Below are 13,224 nucleotides of genomic sequence, written 5' to 3' on the forward strand. Positions count from 1 at the left end.
CCCCCGTGCAGAGTTTGGAGAATTTGGACGGGGGAAACGCGCGGCCTTGGAACCCTCCCGCGCATAAACGGCCACGCGCCTCCCCGGCGTTCTTTCATTCATCCATCGCAACGAGGGGGCGGGGCTCCTCGCGCAGTCGGCGCTGATCGCCCTTGTGACGCACATTGCCGTGGACCACAGAGGGCGGCGGCGACGTCGTTTTGGCGCGCGGGCTCAACGGTCGCTATGCGCTTGCCGGGGGGCGCCGCCGCTTTCCGCGCGGTGTCAGCGGCGGTTCGGGGCCGGCCTCGAGGGCTGGTCTACGAGAAGCACGGGGAGCCGGCCCAAGTCCTACAGTAAGGGGACGGGAAGCCTTTCCTGTGTCTTGGGTGGCTGTAACGGCGAGAAGGTCGACTGGTCACGCATCCACGGGGGGGGGGGGGGCCTGTACCTGTTGGATGCCTGCCTGGCCGGTGTGAAGAATGCAGGAGTCCGGTGTGTGGGTGTATGTGACGTCACCCCATGGGTCAGGAATGACCCGGTGCTTGCACAGGGGACCTTTACCTTTTTAATGCTCCAGTTGCTAGTGAGAGTTAGCGCCAACATAATTTGAGAATGTGAACCATCATTCTGTTTTTTCACCGAACTGGAATTGACTTATGTACGCTGGACTGTGTGTGTATATTTTTGCCTTGCAGAGTTGTCAAAGGTCTAATGGCTTGTCGCAAATAGTGTCTCTGTAGGGTGAGGTGTGAAATATAAAGGTCTAGTGAATATATATATGTGAAATATATATATGTGAAATATAAAGGTCTAGTTTGGCAACTGACCTTGAATCTTGGCAGTGCTGTGCCAGTTTCCCCCATGTGGCACATACTGGGCTCATGATTCCCCCACGTGGCACGTACTGGGATCACAAGCCTGAGGAACATCTAAGAGGCCCTAAAACCTTTGGGCTGCTGCACTCTTTGTTTTATGTTCACATTAAAACAACGTACGGAGGTGGTTGGCCATTGCCTGCCTCTACATGGCAATCCTAGACTTCTCTGGTGGTCTCCTATCCAAGTATTAAAAATGGGAGGGACTGAGGCTCAGTGGTAGAGCGTCTGCTTGGCATGCAGAAGGTCCCAGGTTCAATCCCCAGCATCTCCGGTTAAAGGGACTAGGCAGGTAGGTGATGTGAAAGACCCCTGCCTGAGACCCTGGAGAGCCGCTGCCAGTCTGAATAGACAATACTGACTTTGATGGACCAAGGGTCTGATTCAGTATAAAGCAGCTTCATGTGTTCAAGGCCGACCCTGCTAAGCTTCCCTGTAGCAACCCTGCATTTCCTTGGTGGTCTCCCATCTAAGCACTAACCAAGGCCAACCCTGCTCACCTTCCAAGATCTTATGAGTTTGGGCAAGCCTGGGCCATTCAGGTCAGGGCAAGCATATATACTCAGAAGTAAATCCCATTGCATTCAATTTGATGTATTCCCTTGTTGATGTGCTTAGGATTGCAGCCTGAGTTGTGTAAAATTCTTTGGCATAGGTTTTTTTTAGCTTGCCTTGGTGAAGTGGAACCTGAAACAGAACAGGAATCTTTTAAACAATAATTATGTTCCTTGAATTAGAACTGTTGATTCTGTGCCAGGGATCTTGTTACATGTGCAAGCATACATGTATGCGCACACTTTTTTCTCTGCCTCCTTTCCAAGCCAGGGTAGCAGGAAAAAAAAAACCAATCTGTGAGGGAAATTTAGCCAGAAAATAAAACAGATTGAAAGACATTTTTTCTTTCTCTGATTTCATCAACCTTTATGAGCTGCAGAATAGGAATTGTAGAGGAAGCTGGCAAAAGTATTCTAAGTATTAGTTCTGCCCCATTTGACAAGTATAGATGTCATTTTGGGAGCAGTAGCCAGGATGCAAGTAGCTTTTGATTTTCAGGTGGATTTCTTTCTGTGTTCCTGGGGAAGCAGAAGAATGCAAAGGTCCCCCAAATTCTCCGCTTCATATGATGCTGAAGAACGTGTAGAAATTCACCTGTCCCACATTTGTTACTGCCGTTTTCCTCATTTCTCATTCTGTTTTCTTAGCAGCAAGCTAAAAATGTCAAATTCCAGGCAGCCGGGAGAAATTGTTCTCGGTTACTGGCCATCAACTTTAATGATTACCTTTGTAGAACGTGGTGCACAGTGCAAGAATTGGAGCGACTTCCCGTAGCTCTGCGGAGGACTTGATTTTGTATGTTCCTCTTACTTCAAGTTGTTGTTGAAAAAATGTCAGAATGCAGAAATGACGACTCTGGAGAGCGCAGTTCTTTTGGGAACTGGCGACAGACTGGGTCTTCTGCCGCTTACCTCCGAGAAGCTGACACTTTTTGATTTGCCACAGGAAGCGCAAACCTCCCAGCCTACATACGCTTGGTGATTATTGTAAGTTCAGGTTTTATTTTGTCTTTTGGCTCTGTGCGAAAGTTTTAGCTGACTACTGAAATCTTCCAACAACCCAGGTAGGTAACATTTGTGTTAAGTAGACCTGACACTAAGACTGTCTCGTCAGTGATAACACCCAGTAGGGGTGACAGGTTTTTTTTCTCACTGCGAAGGAAGGCAGGGGATAATAAAGTCTTCGTGCGAAACTTTTTAGCCAGGATTAAAAAGCTGGTGTCAAACGAGCAATTGGATTTTAAATCCTTTCCGCATACATGAAGAAATGCGATTTATTTATTTATTACTTCTTGTTGCCTTAAGGATATATGTTCCTGCATCTAAAAGCACAAAATAGGCCTGGTGGCAGGGAGGCAATATTAAATGAATAAATCTGCAGTTCTAAATGTCTGTTTCTGATTCAGTTCAAATCCTGAATGCACACTCTGATTCTTAGTTAAAAACGGACGGTTGCATTTCAGTTTTCATTCTTGAATGTTGTTTGTGATGTAGACATTCTAGGTCTAGCCATAAACCTTTCAGAGTGAGGGGCCATGACTCAGTGGGACAGTATCTGCTTTGCATACCTAAGGTTCCTAGGTTCAATCCCCAACATCTAAAGTTAAAAAGGATCAGGTAAGATGAGTTCAATCCCGACGGAAGTCGGTTTCAGGTAGCCGGCTCAAGGTTGACTCAGCCTTCCATCCTTCTGAGGTTGGTAAAATGAGTACCCATCTTGCTGGGAATAAAGTGTAGATGACTGGGGAAGGCAATGGCAAACCACCCCCAAAAAACAGTCTGCCTAGTGAACGTCGGGATGTGACATCACCCCGTGGGTCAGTAATGACCTGGTGCTTGCACCGGGGATGACCTTTACCTTTTACCTAAGATGTGATGAGAAAGACCTGACTCCCTGCCAGTCAGACTACACAATATTGACCATGAGAGATCCATGATATGACTTGGGATAAGGCAGCTCCATGTTTTCATGTCTTTAGTTTAGCTAGTTTTAATGGTTTGGGGTTATAAAACGAGTTTCATCTTGCTTTGGTCATTTGGTCACTAGGTTTGAGTTTGAATGTTGCTAGTATGCCTTTCCAGAATGGTCAAGAAGAAACCAAAATTAAAAGAAGGAGAAAGTTATAAACTGCTGCCTTATACTACTGATGCACATGTATCTTATTATTTTTAAGAAGTAGGCAAAAACATAAGCTGGAAAAAAGAATCTATACTTTTTACAGTAAGCAAAAAAGGTATATTATGTGGACATAATGGTCTGTAAGCAATCACAGTATTGAGGTATACTGGCGGATTTGGATATGGAGTTAAAAATTAACAGTGGAAAATATACTGTCTATTTCAGTAGTATATTATCACATATAGTATGCCATTAGACAAAATTAAGCATATTTAAACAATGCTTATCTTTGAAAATTTGTTTATGTGTCCGGTGTACGCACATGAATATCTGCATGCTACGTGGTTCTTAACAAAGCATTTTGAGTAAGAAGAGCTTTGGTCTGAACAGCTTTTCATTCCGAAAGAGAAAATATTTCAAAAGTGATTTTCCGGTGTTCTCCAAAATGGCTTAGGGTTTTTTTTTGTGAAATTTTCCAGGGTCCCACCCCCCGGGTTTTTACATCCCTGCCCCTCAGTAATATCATTCTGTTTTTATGACATTTTTTCCCTACCTTTTCTCCAAGGAGCTTAGGTTTGCATGGGTGGTTTTGTCCCAGAAACACCCCTGTGAGATAAGTTAAGCTGACAATATGTGGCAGACAGAAGGAGGAGGAAGAAGAGAAAGAGTTGGTTTTTATATGCTGACTTTCTCTACCACTTAAGGCAGAATCAAACTGGCTTACAATCACCTTCCCCTCCCCACAACAGACACCCTGTGAGTTAGGTGGGGCTGAGGGCATGTGACTAGCCCAAGGTCACCCAGCTGGCTTCATGTGTAGGAGTGGGGAAACCAACCTGGTTCTCCAGATCAGAGTCCACTGCGCCAAACCACTGCTCTTAACCACTACACCATGCTGGATACACCTAGTGAGCTTCATGGCAGAAGGTGAATTTTAATCCATATCTTCTTTCTTCATCCAACACTGTAACTGTTATACCACACCAGGGAAACACAGTTTGGTTAATATATCCAGTGAAGACTATTCTATCCTATGGGATGACTGTTAGAATTGTTGTATTTATTTGCTTATAGTCCATCTTTCTCAGTGAGACTCAAGGCAGAAAACACAGTGTAAAGGAGTGCAATCAAACAACAAGAGAGAGCTAATAAGCAGTGCAATAGGACTAGGATTGCAAAAATAAGAAACAGTGCAAAAAAAGATCAACCGTGATGTCAAGCAGTGTAGAAAATGGGATCACAAAAGGAGAAAACAGTGCAATAGGAGCACAATAATACAATCAATAGGTAGTACAATACACAGTGGCATAAACTAAAGTCCTGTTCCCTTTATGGAAGCACCTTTCTGAACCATTCAGTTATGCTATAGCCCAAGGGCCCTTGAACATTTTGAGCCTGTGGGCCCGTTTGGTATTCCGACACAGCATGGTGGGCACAGCAACAAAATGGCTGCAACAGAATGGCTGCCGCAGGAGGTGGAGCCAGCCACAACACTATCGCCACAGCTTAACTTCAGCAACACAGTGCAGATCCTTGCGCTATGGTGGTGGCTGCTACCAAAGCAACATTTTAAAAAAATCTGCACAGCCAATCAGAAGCTTTGCTGGAGAAAAGCCCTACCTGGCCCCGCCCACTTCCTAAAAACCCTTGGCAGGCACCAGAAATTATGTTGGTGGGTGCCATGTTGGGGACCACTGCTATAGCCCTGTTCCCTTTATAAAAAAGGTCCTCTGGAACAATTCCATTCTTCATGAACACATGAAGCTGCCTTCTACTGAATCAGACCCTTGGTCCATCGAAGTCAGCCAACCTACCTGCTTCCTCGAACACACGAAGCTGCCTTATAATGAATCAGACCCTTGGTCCATCAAAGTCCGGCAGCGGCTCTCCAGGGTCTCAGGCAGGGGTCTTTCCCAGGTTCAATCCCTGGCATATCCAGGGACTAGGCAAGGGACTAGGCAAGTAGGTGATGTGAAAGACCCCTGCCTGAGACCCTGGAGAGGCGCTGCCGGTCTGAGTAGACAATACTGACTTTGATGGACCGAGGGTCTGATTCAGTAGAAGGCAGCTTTGTGTGTTCCTGTGTGTTCGAGGAAGCAGGTCGGTTGGCTGACTGTATGCATTGTGCACTTTTGACAGGGATGAGCCTTTTCCGAGTTCTCCCCTGCCCCCTCCCCGGTGCAACTTCTGGAAAGTGCCACTGCGATATTTAATTTCTGTCCCGCAACCAAATCAAATATGACACTGGCCGTAAAATTCCCTGCCTCACACGGTCCAGATTAAGCAATGGATTTCTTATGCAATTTACTTGATCAGTTGCGGCTTGTGGCCATTTTTCAGCCGAATGGCGTAATAAATTCGAGCAAATTTGGGTGATTAGGTCCCCGCCATCCTTTGCTGGCAAAGCTGTAATTAATGGGTCTGTCAGCGTTTCCATTATAACATCAATTTTTCAAGGGAGTTGTAAATTAACTATAAAAATCTGGTCCATGCAGAAGTTTTTGAGATCGGGCCTGGATTGTATTCTCTTCTGTTCTGAGTTCTCATGTTGCCCGATGCTCCATTAGCAGCCAGGATAACTCATCCCGCCCCTGGTCAGGGGGGCTTCTGATTAGCCGCTTGCCTTTCACTGGGTAAAATTGGTGACTTGACAAGTCCTCGTCATCGGGGACGGAAGAGTCGGGCGTGCAGCTGCCGTAGTGCTGTCGCACTTTGGTGAAAGGGTGCTGGGACAACTCCCAACTCGTGGCTGTCGTCCTCATGTCTAGTACGGTAATACAAAACGTATGATCCTTTTGGTTAGAAGAAGAAGAGTTGGTTTTTATATGCCGACTTTCTCTACCACTTAAGGGAGACTCAAACCGGCTTACAATCACTTTCCCTTCCCCTCCCCACAGCAGACACCCTGCGAGGTAGGGGGGGCTGAGAGAGCTCTGAGAGAGCTGTGACCGGTCCAAGGTCACCCAGCTGGCTTCATGTGTAGGAGCGGGGAAACAAATCCACCAGATTAGCCTCCGCCGCTCATGTGGAGGAGTGGGAGAATCAAACCCTGTTCTCCAGATCAGAGTCCACCGCTCCAAACCACCGCTCTTAACCACAACACCACGCTGGCTCTCAGCAGGGCCGTGTGTACAGCTTCTGCTAGGAGTTCAGTTTAAGCCTTTAAAAAGCTCTGTTCTCTTCCTTTCCCAGGCAGAGCCTGTATCTCTGAGGGAGAAAGAGCAGCCGCGGCCAGCACTTGTGTGAGATGGAAACACAGAACGAGGCTAGCTACAGCTGCTCTTTAGGCAAGCAGAGCGGGTGGCACCGACTGCCTTTCATTCTTAACTCGCTGCTGCCGTAAAGTACCGCAGAATGGGTAAGAGGCACCTCCCTTGCTTTTAAGCGAGCGTCGTATCACCGACGTATTTGTGAGGCTTTGGGGAGGGGCTGTGGCTCAGTGGTAGAGCATCTGCTTGGCATGCAGAAGGTCCCAGGTTCAACCCCCAGCATCTCCAGTTAAAGGGACCAGGCAAGTAGGTGATGGGAAAGACCCCTGACTGAGACCCTGGAGAGCCGCTGCCGGTCTGAGTGGACAATACTGACTTTGATGGACCAAGGGTCTGATTCAGTATAAGGCAGCTTCATGTGTTCATGTGAAGGAGCTCTGCATGAAGACCTCAGTTTACTGTCTCCTTGTCTGTTTTCTTCAGTGCACCTTTTGAAAGACCAGGCAAGCGTCAGACGGTAACTTGTGACCCCTAACATTTTGACTGTGTCCCCCTGGAATATCCAGAGAGAGCAAGAGAGAGGAGGGGCTGTGGCTCAGTGGTAGAGCATCTGCTTGGCATGCAGACGGTCCCAGGTTCAATCCCTGGCATCTCCAGTTAAAGGGACTATCAGGTAGGTAATGTGAAAGACCTCTGCCTGAGACCCTGGAGAGCCGCTGCCGGTCTGAGTAGACAATACTGACTTTGATGGATCAAGGGTCTGATTCAGTATAAGGCAGCTTCATGTGTTCAAAAGCCTGATTAGAGAGGACAGGCTCGCTGTCTGGAACTGGTTGTCTGTCTCTTTTTGCTCCCAAATCTCACAGCTGACTCCTCCGACAGGCATAAAGGAACTATGGTTACCTATGGTGGGATGTCAAGGGTCTGATTCAGTATAAGGCAGCTTCATGTGTGAAGACGTTTGTGCCAGCAGGATTTGGGTTTTGCGGGTTTTGAAAATGTGCATAGCTGTGCCAGGCTACTGACTTGCAGTGCTTGGTGAATCTTTGTGGAATTCTATGGTTGCAAACTAGTATTGCAAAATTGCTGCGCTGAATGGAAAACCCCTGTGGCAGCGGTCCCCAACATGGTATCCATGGGCCAACGACACCTTTCCTTGCACTCACAAAGTGTTTTTTAGGAGGGGCAGGTGGGGCTTTTTCCCGAGGGGGTTTCTCATAAGCTGAACAGATTTTTTAAAAAGATGTTTTAAAAGCAGCTGGCCCCACAGCCTTTTCACTGAAGGAAGGGCTGTAGCTCAGTGAGTAGAGCGTCTGCTTGGCATGCAGAAGGTCCCCGGTTCAATCCCCGGCATCTCCAGTTAAAGGGACTAGGCAGGTAGGTAATGTGAAAGACCCCTGCGTGAGACCCTGGAGAGCCGTTGCCTGTCTGAGTGGACAGCACTGACTTTGATGGACCAAGGGTCTGATTCAGCATAAGGCAGCTTCGTGTGTTCATGTGAAGATAAGCGGTGCGTATATGCAAGGAAATATTGTAAAAATGTTCGTTTTAAAAAGTACCTTGCTAAACGAGAGTTTTTGCCTGAAATGCTGAAGGGTTGCTATTAGAGTTGTGCATAACCTCGCTCCCTGACATTCTGCGGTTGACACTGCCTCCTGTTGTTGCAGTTTTGTAGTTGCACACATCATACTGTATCATCAGTTGCAGCCACAGGCTCAGAAAGGTTGGGGACCCCCACCCCATGGTGTCTGCTTTCCTAAACGTAACAGTTATTGTAAGCCGCCTTGAGCAAGACTGAAGAGGCAGCATGCAAATATTCTAAATAAATAAGTTTTCAAAACCTCCTTCAAACCAGTGTGGGGTAGTGGTTAAGAACGGTGGGCTCTAATCTGGAGAACTGGGTTTGATTCCCAGCTCCTCCACATGAGCAGCAGAGGCTAATCTGGTGAACTGGATTTATTTCCCCACTCCTATACATGAAGCCTGCTGGGTAACCTTGGGCTAGTCACGGTTCTCTCTGAACGCTCTCAGTCCCGCCTACCTCACAAGGTGTCTGTTGTGGGGAGAGGAAGGGAAGGCGGTTGTAAGCCGCTTAAAAGGGAGAGAAAAGCGGGGTATAAAAACCAACTCTTCTTTTCTCAAAGCCCAGCTTTTTCCATAAGGCCTTCCCTACAGAAGCAAGCCCTAGTCATTGTACAAGTGGGGTATTCGCCTCCCATCTATTCCAGTTCCCTTTGGTTTCCCTTGTGTCACCTTTTGACTGTCGCCTTGTTGGGGCCGGGTCCCGTTTCCTTGTCATCTGTAAAGTATCGCGCCCCTCCTCCGCCCCGCTAGGAAGGGCTCTGACGGGCGGAGAGCCTGTGGGGGGCGAAGAGAGAGCTGCGCCGGGAGACTCCCTGCCGTCGCCACCTCCCCCCATCGGAAGAACCCTTCCAGGGGGTGGGGGCGGGGAGGAGGAGCTCCGCGGCGGCTCCTACCGGCGCGCCTTCAGTCCATGCATTCATTTTTTTTAAAAAGGTGGAACTGAAAGACGAGCGATGGACCAGCAACAAACCACCCCAGACCGCAATACATTTTATGATAGAAACCACCCCAGGTACTGCCAGGCATTAACGGCCTTAGTGATATCCAGAAAGAGGTTGTGTAGATCTGCTTCTCTTGACCTTCGACCTGCAGAGGGACAGTACAGACCAGAGCTTTTGCGGTCTAATAGCATGCAGGTGTATATGTAGCGCTGTGATGTCCTCGCGTGAGGCTGGGAACAGAATGCAGCTACCTGAGCCGCATGGGGTGGCACATAACTCACATAACTCTGTTCCAATTAAGCACGAGCAGATGAGCCATTATCCCAAGCTGAGCTTAGCAATAAACCCTCTCCAAACACAGCGCAGATGCTATATGGGACTGGGGGATGAGGGCGTAGATACACGTACTCGGCTTTTATCCACAAATTCTCTTCCCCCCCTCAAAATAAAAAGAAAGCAAGAAATTACGTCTGCAAATGAGCCATCGTGTCTGTGATCCGTTGGTTTTCAGCCATCAGGATCCTAAAGATTGTTAATGGAGCCGTAATTGTGCCGGGGCTGGGCGCCATTGCGTTGAAACAGCCCTCCTTCCGAGGCCAATTTAATTCGAACAGCTCCAGCTGCAGGCGGCTTGCCTCTTTATGAAGAAATTAAACAATGCTAGCGATGCTAACGTCTCCTCGGTGATAGATAATGCTTGCACAAGAACTTCGGCGGGGGTCTGAGACGCGCCAGAACCTGGTACGGGGGTGGGAGGGGGACAAACAAAAATAATACCCAGTCCCGGCACCTAACGGCTCTTTTGCAACTTGGAATTGCATGCTGTAGAGCCTGATCCCCTCCGGCCTTACCTGGCAAAAAATGAATTAAACTGCTGCAGTGTTGTGGAATTAAGAGCTTTGTGAGTTGGCGGGAGCCTTTCTTGGCACTGTTTGTTTCACTCTCTCTCTGTTTTCACTTTGATCGAGAGGTGCCTAGGAGGAGATCCAAAAACCCACAAGGGCATCTGAGTGTCATTTCCAGGTTCGCTTCTCTCTCCCTCACCCCAAATGCCTTGCAAGGGGCTTTGTAATCCTTCCTATACCCCCACCCCGAGATAGGGTTTCCCGATGCTTGTTAATGGTGGGCAATTGCCCGCCAATTAATAGGCCTGCCTGCTGCTCTACAGCTGGCCAGCGGGGGAAGCAGGCCAGCTAAAGGGGGGGGGCGATCCACACATGCGCGCTCGGTGGCGTGCAGCACAGTAATGTCCCTTCCAGGGTAAACCCGGAAGCGATGGGGACGCACTAGCATGTCCCTCAGAAATATGCTAGCACATCCCCGTCACTTCTGGGTTTTGACTGGGATGCTCTAGGACATTCGTCCAAAAACTCTATGGTTTCCATAACCAGGTGTATTTCGTCGCTCCCCCACACACACACACACACCAAAGCTCCCACCATTGGCAAGGGGGGACCTGGCAACCCTATTCCAAGCTGTTCACACCTACGGTCTTGGCTCATGTCCAGTATTGAGCAAAGGGTGAAGAGTGCTTGGAGCACTTGAATGAAGACATATGTGACACAGGAGATGGGACCTGGACATTTTTCCCCCTGTATGCTTCTTTTATTGTTAAGCCTGCTCTCCTTTGTGAGCCAGCGTGGTGTACTGGTTAAGAGTGGTGGTTTGGAGAGGTGGACTCTAATCTGGACAACTAGGTTTGATTCCCCACTCCACATGAGCAGCGGAGACTAATCTGGTTAATTGGTTTCTCCCCCACCCCACTCCTACACATGAAGCCAGCTGGGTGGCCTTGGGCTAGTCACAGCTCTCTCAGAGCTCTCTCAGCCCCACCTACCTCACATGGTGTCTGTTGTGGGGAAGGGAAGGGAAAGTGATTGTGAGCCGGTTTGATTCTTCCTTAAGGGGTAGAGGAAGTCAGCATAGAAAAACCAACTCGTCTTCTTATATGGGAATGGTGGCCCCCAATACTTCTGGCTTCCTCTCCAGCAGATTTTTATCCCTCCTTTGCTCCAGGAAGCTGAGGTCAGTGTACTCGATACTGTGATTGTCTTGTTTTGTTTTGTTGGTTGTTGCGTTGCTATGGCTTTAAGCTAATTGCAATAAAATTAACGAGTACATAGTTCTGTTTTCACCCTGACCTGGATGGCCCAGGCTAGCCTGATCTCGTCAAATCTCAGAAGCTAAGCAGGGTCAGCCCTGGTTAGTATTTGGATGAGAGACCACCAAGGAATACCAGGGTTGCTGTGCAGAGGAAGGCACTGGCAAACCACCTCTGTTAGTCTCTTGCCATGAAAACCACCAAAAGGGGTCGCCATAATTCGGCTGCGACTTGACGGCACTTCACACACACACAGAGTTCTGTTTTCCACGCAGAACCCTCACCACAACCCAGTGAGGTTGTGAGTGGTTGTTCTGCTGTTTCTCCTCTTGTTAATTGATCTTGGTTCATTCTTTTTCTTCCGTGTGTCATCTTGTTACCATCTCTCTGTTTTTTTAATCTCCAGAGAAGCAGGGGAAGAGCATTCTAAAATGCGTTCAGTATATTTGCCCTGCCCTGGACGGTCCAGGCCAGTCCAGTTTTGTCAGATGTCCATAGCTAAGCTGGGTCATCCCTGGTTGGTATTTTGATTGGAAGACCACCAAGGAAGTCCAGGGTCGCTGTAGAGGCAGGCAGTGGGGAGGAGAGGGGGCCATGGCTCAGTGGTAGAGTGTCTGCTTGGCATGCAGAAGGTCCTACATTCAATCCCCGGCATCTCCAGTTAAAGGGGCTAGGCAAGTAGGTGACGTGAAAGACCCCTGCCTGAGAGCCGCTGCCGGTCTGAGTAGACAATACTGACTTGGATGGACCAAGGTCTGATTCAATATACAGCAGCTTCATGTGTTTTCAATGGCAAACCACATCTGAATATCTCTTGCCTTGAAAACCCTATGGGGTGTCCATAAGTGAGCTGCAACTTGATCACCCTTCCCTCTGCCACCATGCTTAATTACTTAGCTTAGGGTCATATTCAGGACTTTTGGAAGCCTCGTCTTCATGTGTCAGATATATATCAATGTAAATATGTGTGCCCTGACCTGGATGGCCCTGGATAGCCTGATCTCATCAGATCTTGGAAGCTAAGCAAGGTTGACCCTCGTTAGATGGGAGACCACCAAGGAAGTCCAGGGTTGCTGTGCAGAGGCAGGCAATAGCAAACTACTTTCCCGGTCTCTTGCCTACAGGGTTGCCAGCACTATGGGGCCACCATAAAGTAGCTACAACTTGGCAGTAATTTCCACCTCCATATGTACCCCACCAAAAGTCAGGGTTTGATGTTGGGCGCAGACCTTATACCAGATCTAGCGCTCCACTTATTGCACCACCCTTTTCCATCTCTTCCCTTCTCATGCAATCTTTCCAGTAAGGTTCAAGGTAAACTTCCTGCCTTCTGGTCTTCTGAGGACTGCCTCTGATATCAGACACCAAACTGTCCCCCACCAGGAGCAGAGGCTTTTTTGGGGTGGCTCCTCTTCTCTGGAACACTTTCCTCCATGAGATTCAGCAACCCCATCCTGCTTCTGATATGAAGCACTTATTTAAAACTTTTATTTTGACTGATTTGTGTTTTTTATCCCATCTTACTCCAAGGAACTCAGGGTGGCGTATTTAGTCTTCCTCTTGATCTTCATGAAAGATTTCGGCTTGCAGAGAGACTAAGTGTGTGTTTGTGTGTCTGGCCCAAGTTTAACTATTGACCTTTATGACAGAATGTGGATTTGAACCCAGGTTTCCTGAAGTCAAGCACCCCTGGCTTTTCCACCAAGTCTCTTGAGGAGTGGGTGGTCTTAACCTGCTGTTGCTGCTTTAAAATATACAAGTTTGTGAGGTTACTTTTCAAAGCCATTGGGAGATGCCTTATTGTGTGTGTGTGTGTGTGTGTGTGTGTGTGTGTGTGTGTGTGTGTGTGTGTGTGTGTG

The 13,224-nt window shown here is 48.1% G+C and overlaps 1 protein-coding gene across 1 annotated transcript in view; it reads left to right on the plus strand.

Annotated features, from left to right (window-relative positions):
• Window positions 1-249: 249 nt before the first annotated feature.
• MECR (mitochondrial trans-2-enoyl-CoA reductase) overlaps window positions 250-13,224 on the plus strand; it is a 35,249-nt gene continuing 22,274 nt past the window's right edge. The window contains exon 1 of the mRNA XM_056847641.1: window positions 250-335. The gene's annotated coding sequence lies outside the window, so the exon portion shown is untranslated. The remainder of the gene's footprint in view (window positions 336-13,224) is intronic.

The sequence above is a fragment of the Euleptes europaea genome, chromosome 3 (assembly GCF_029931775.1).
Source record: "Euleptes europaea isolate rEulEur1 chromosome 3, rEulEur1.hap1, whole genome shotgun sequence".
In the NCBI taxonomy this organism is placed as follows: Eukaryota; Metazoa; Chordata; class Lepidosauria; order Squamata; family Sphaerodactylidae; genus Euleptes; species Euleptes europaea.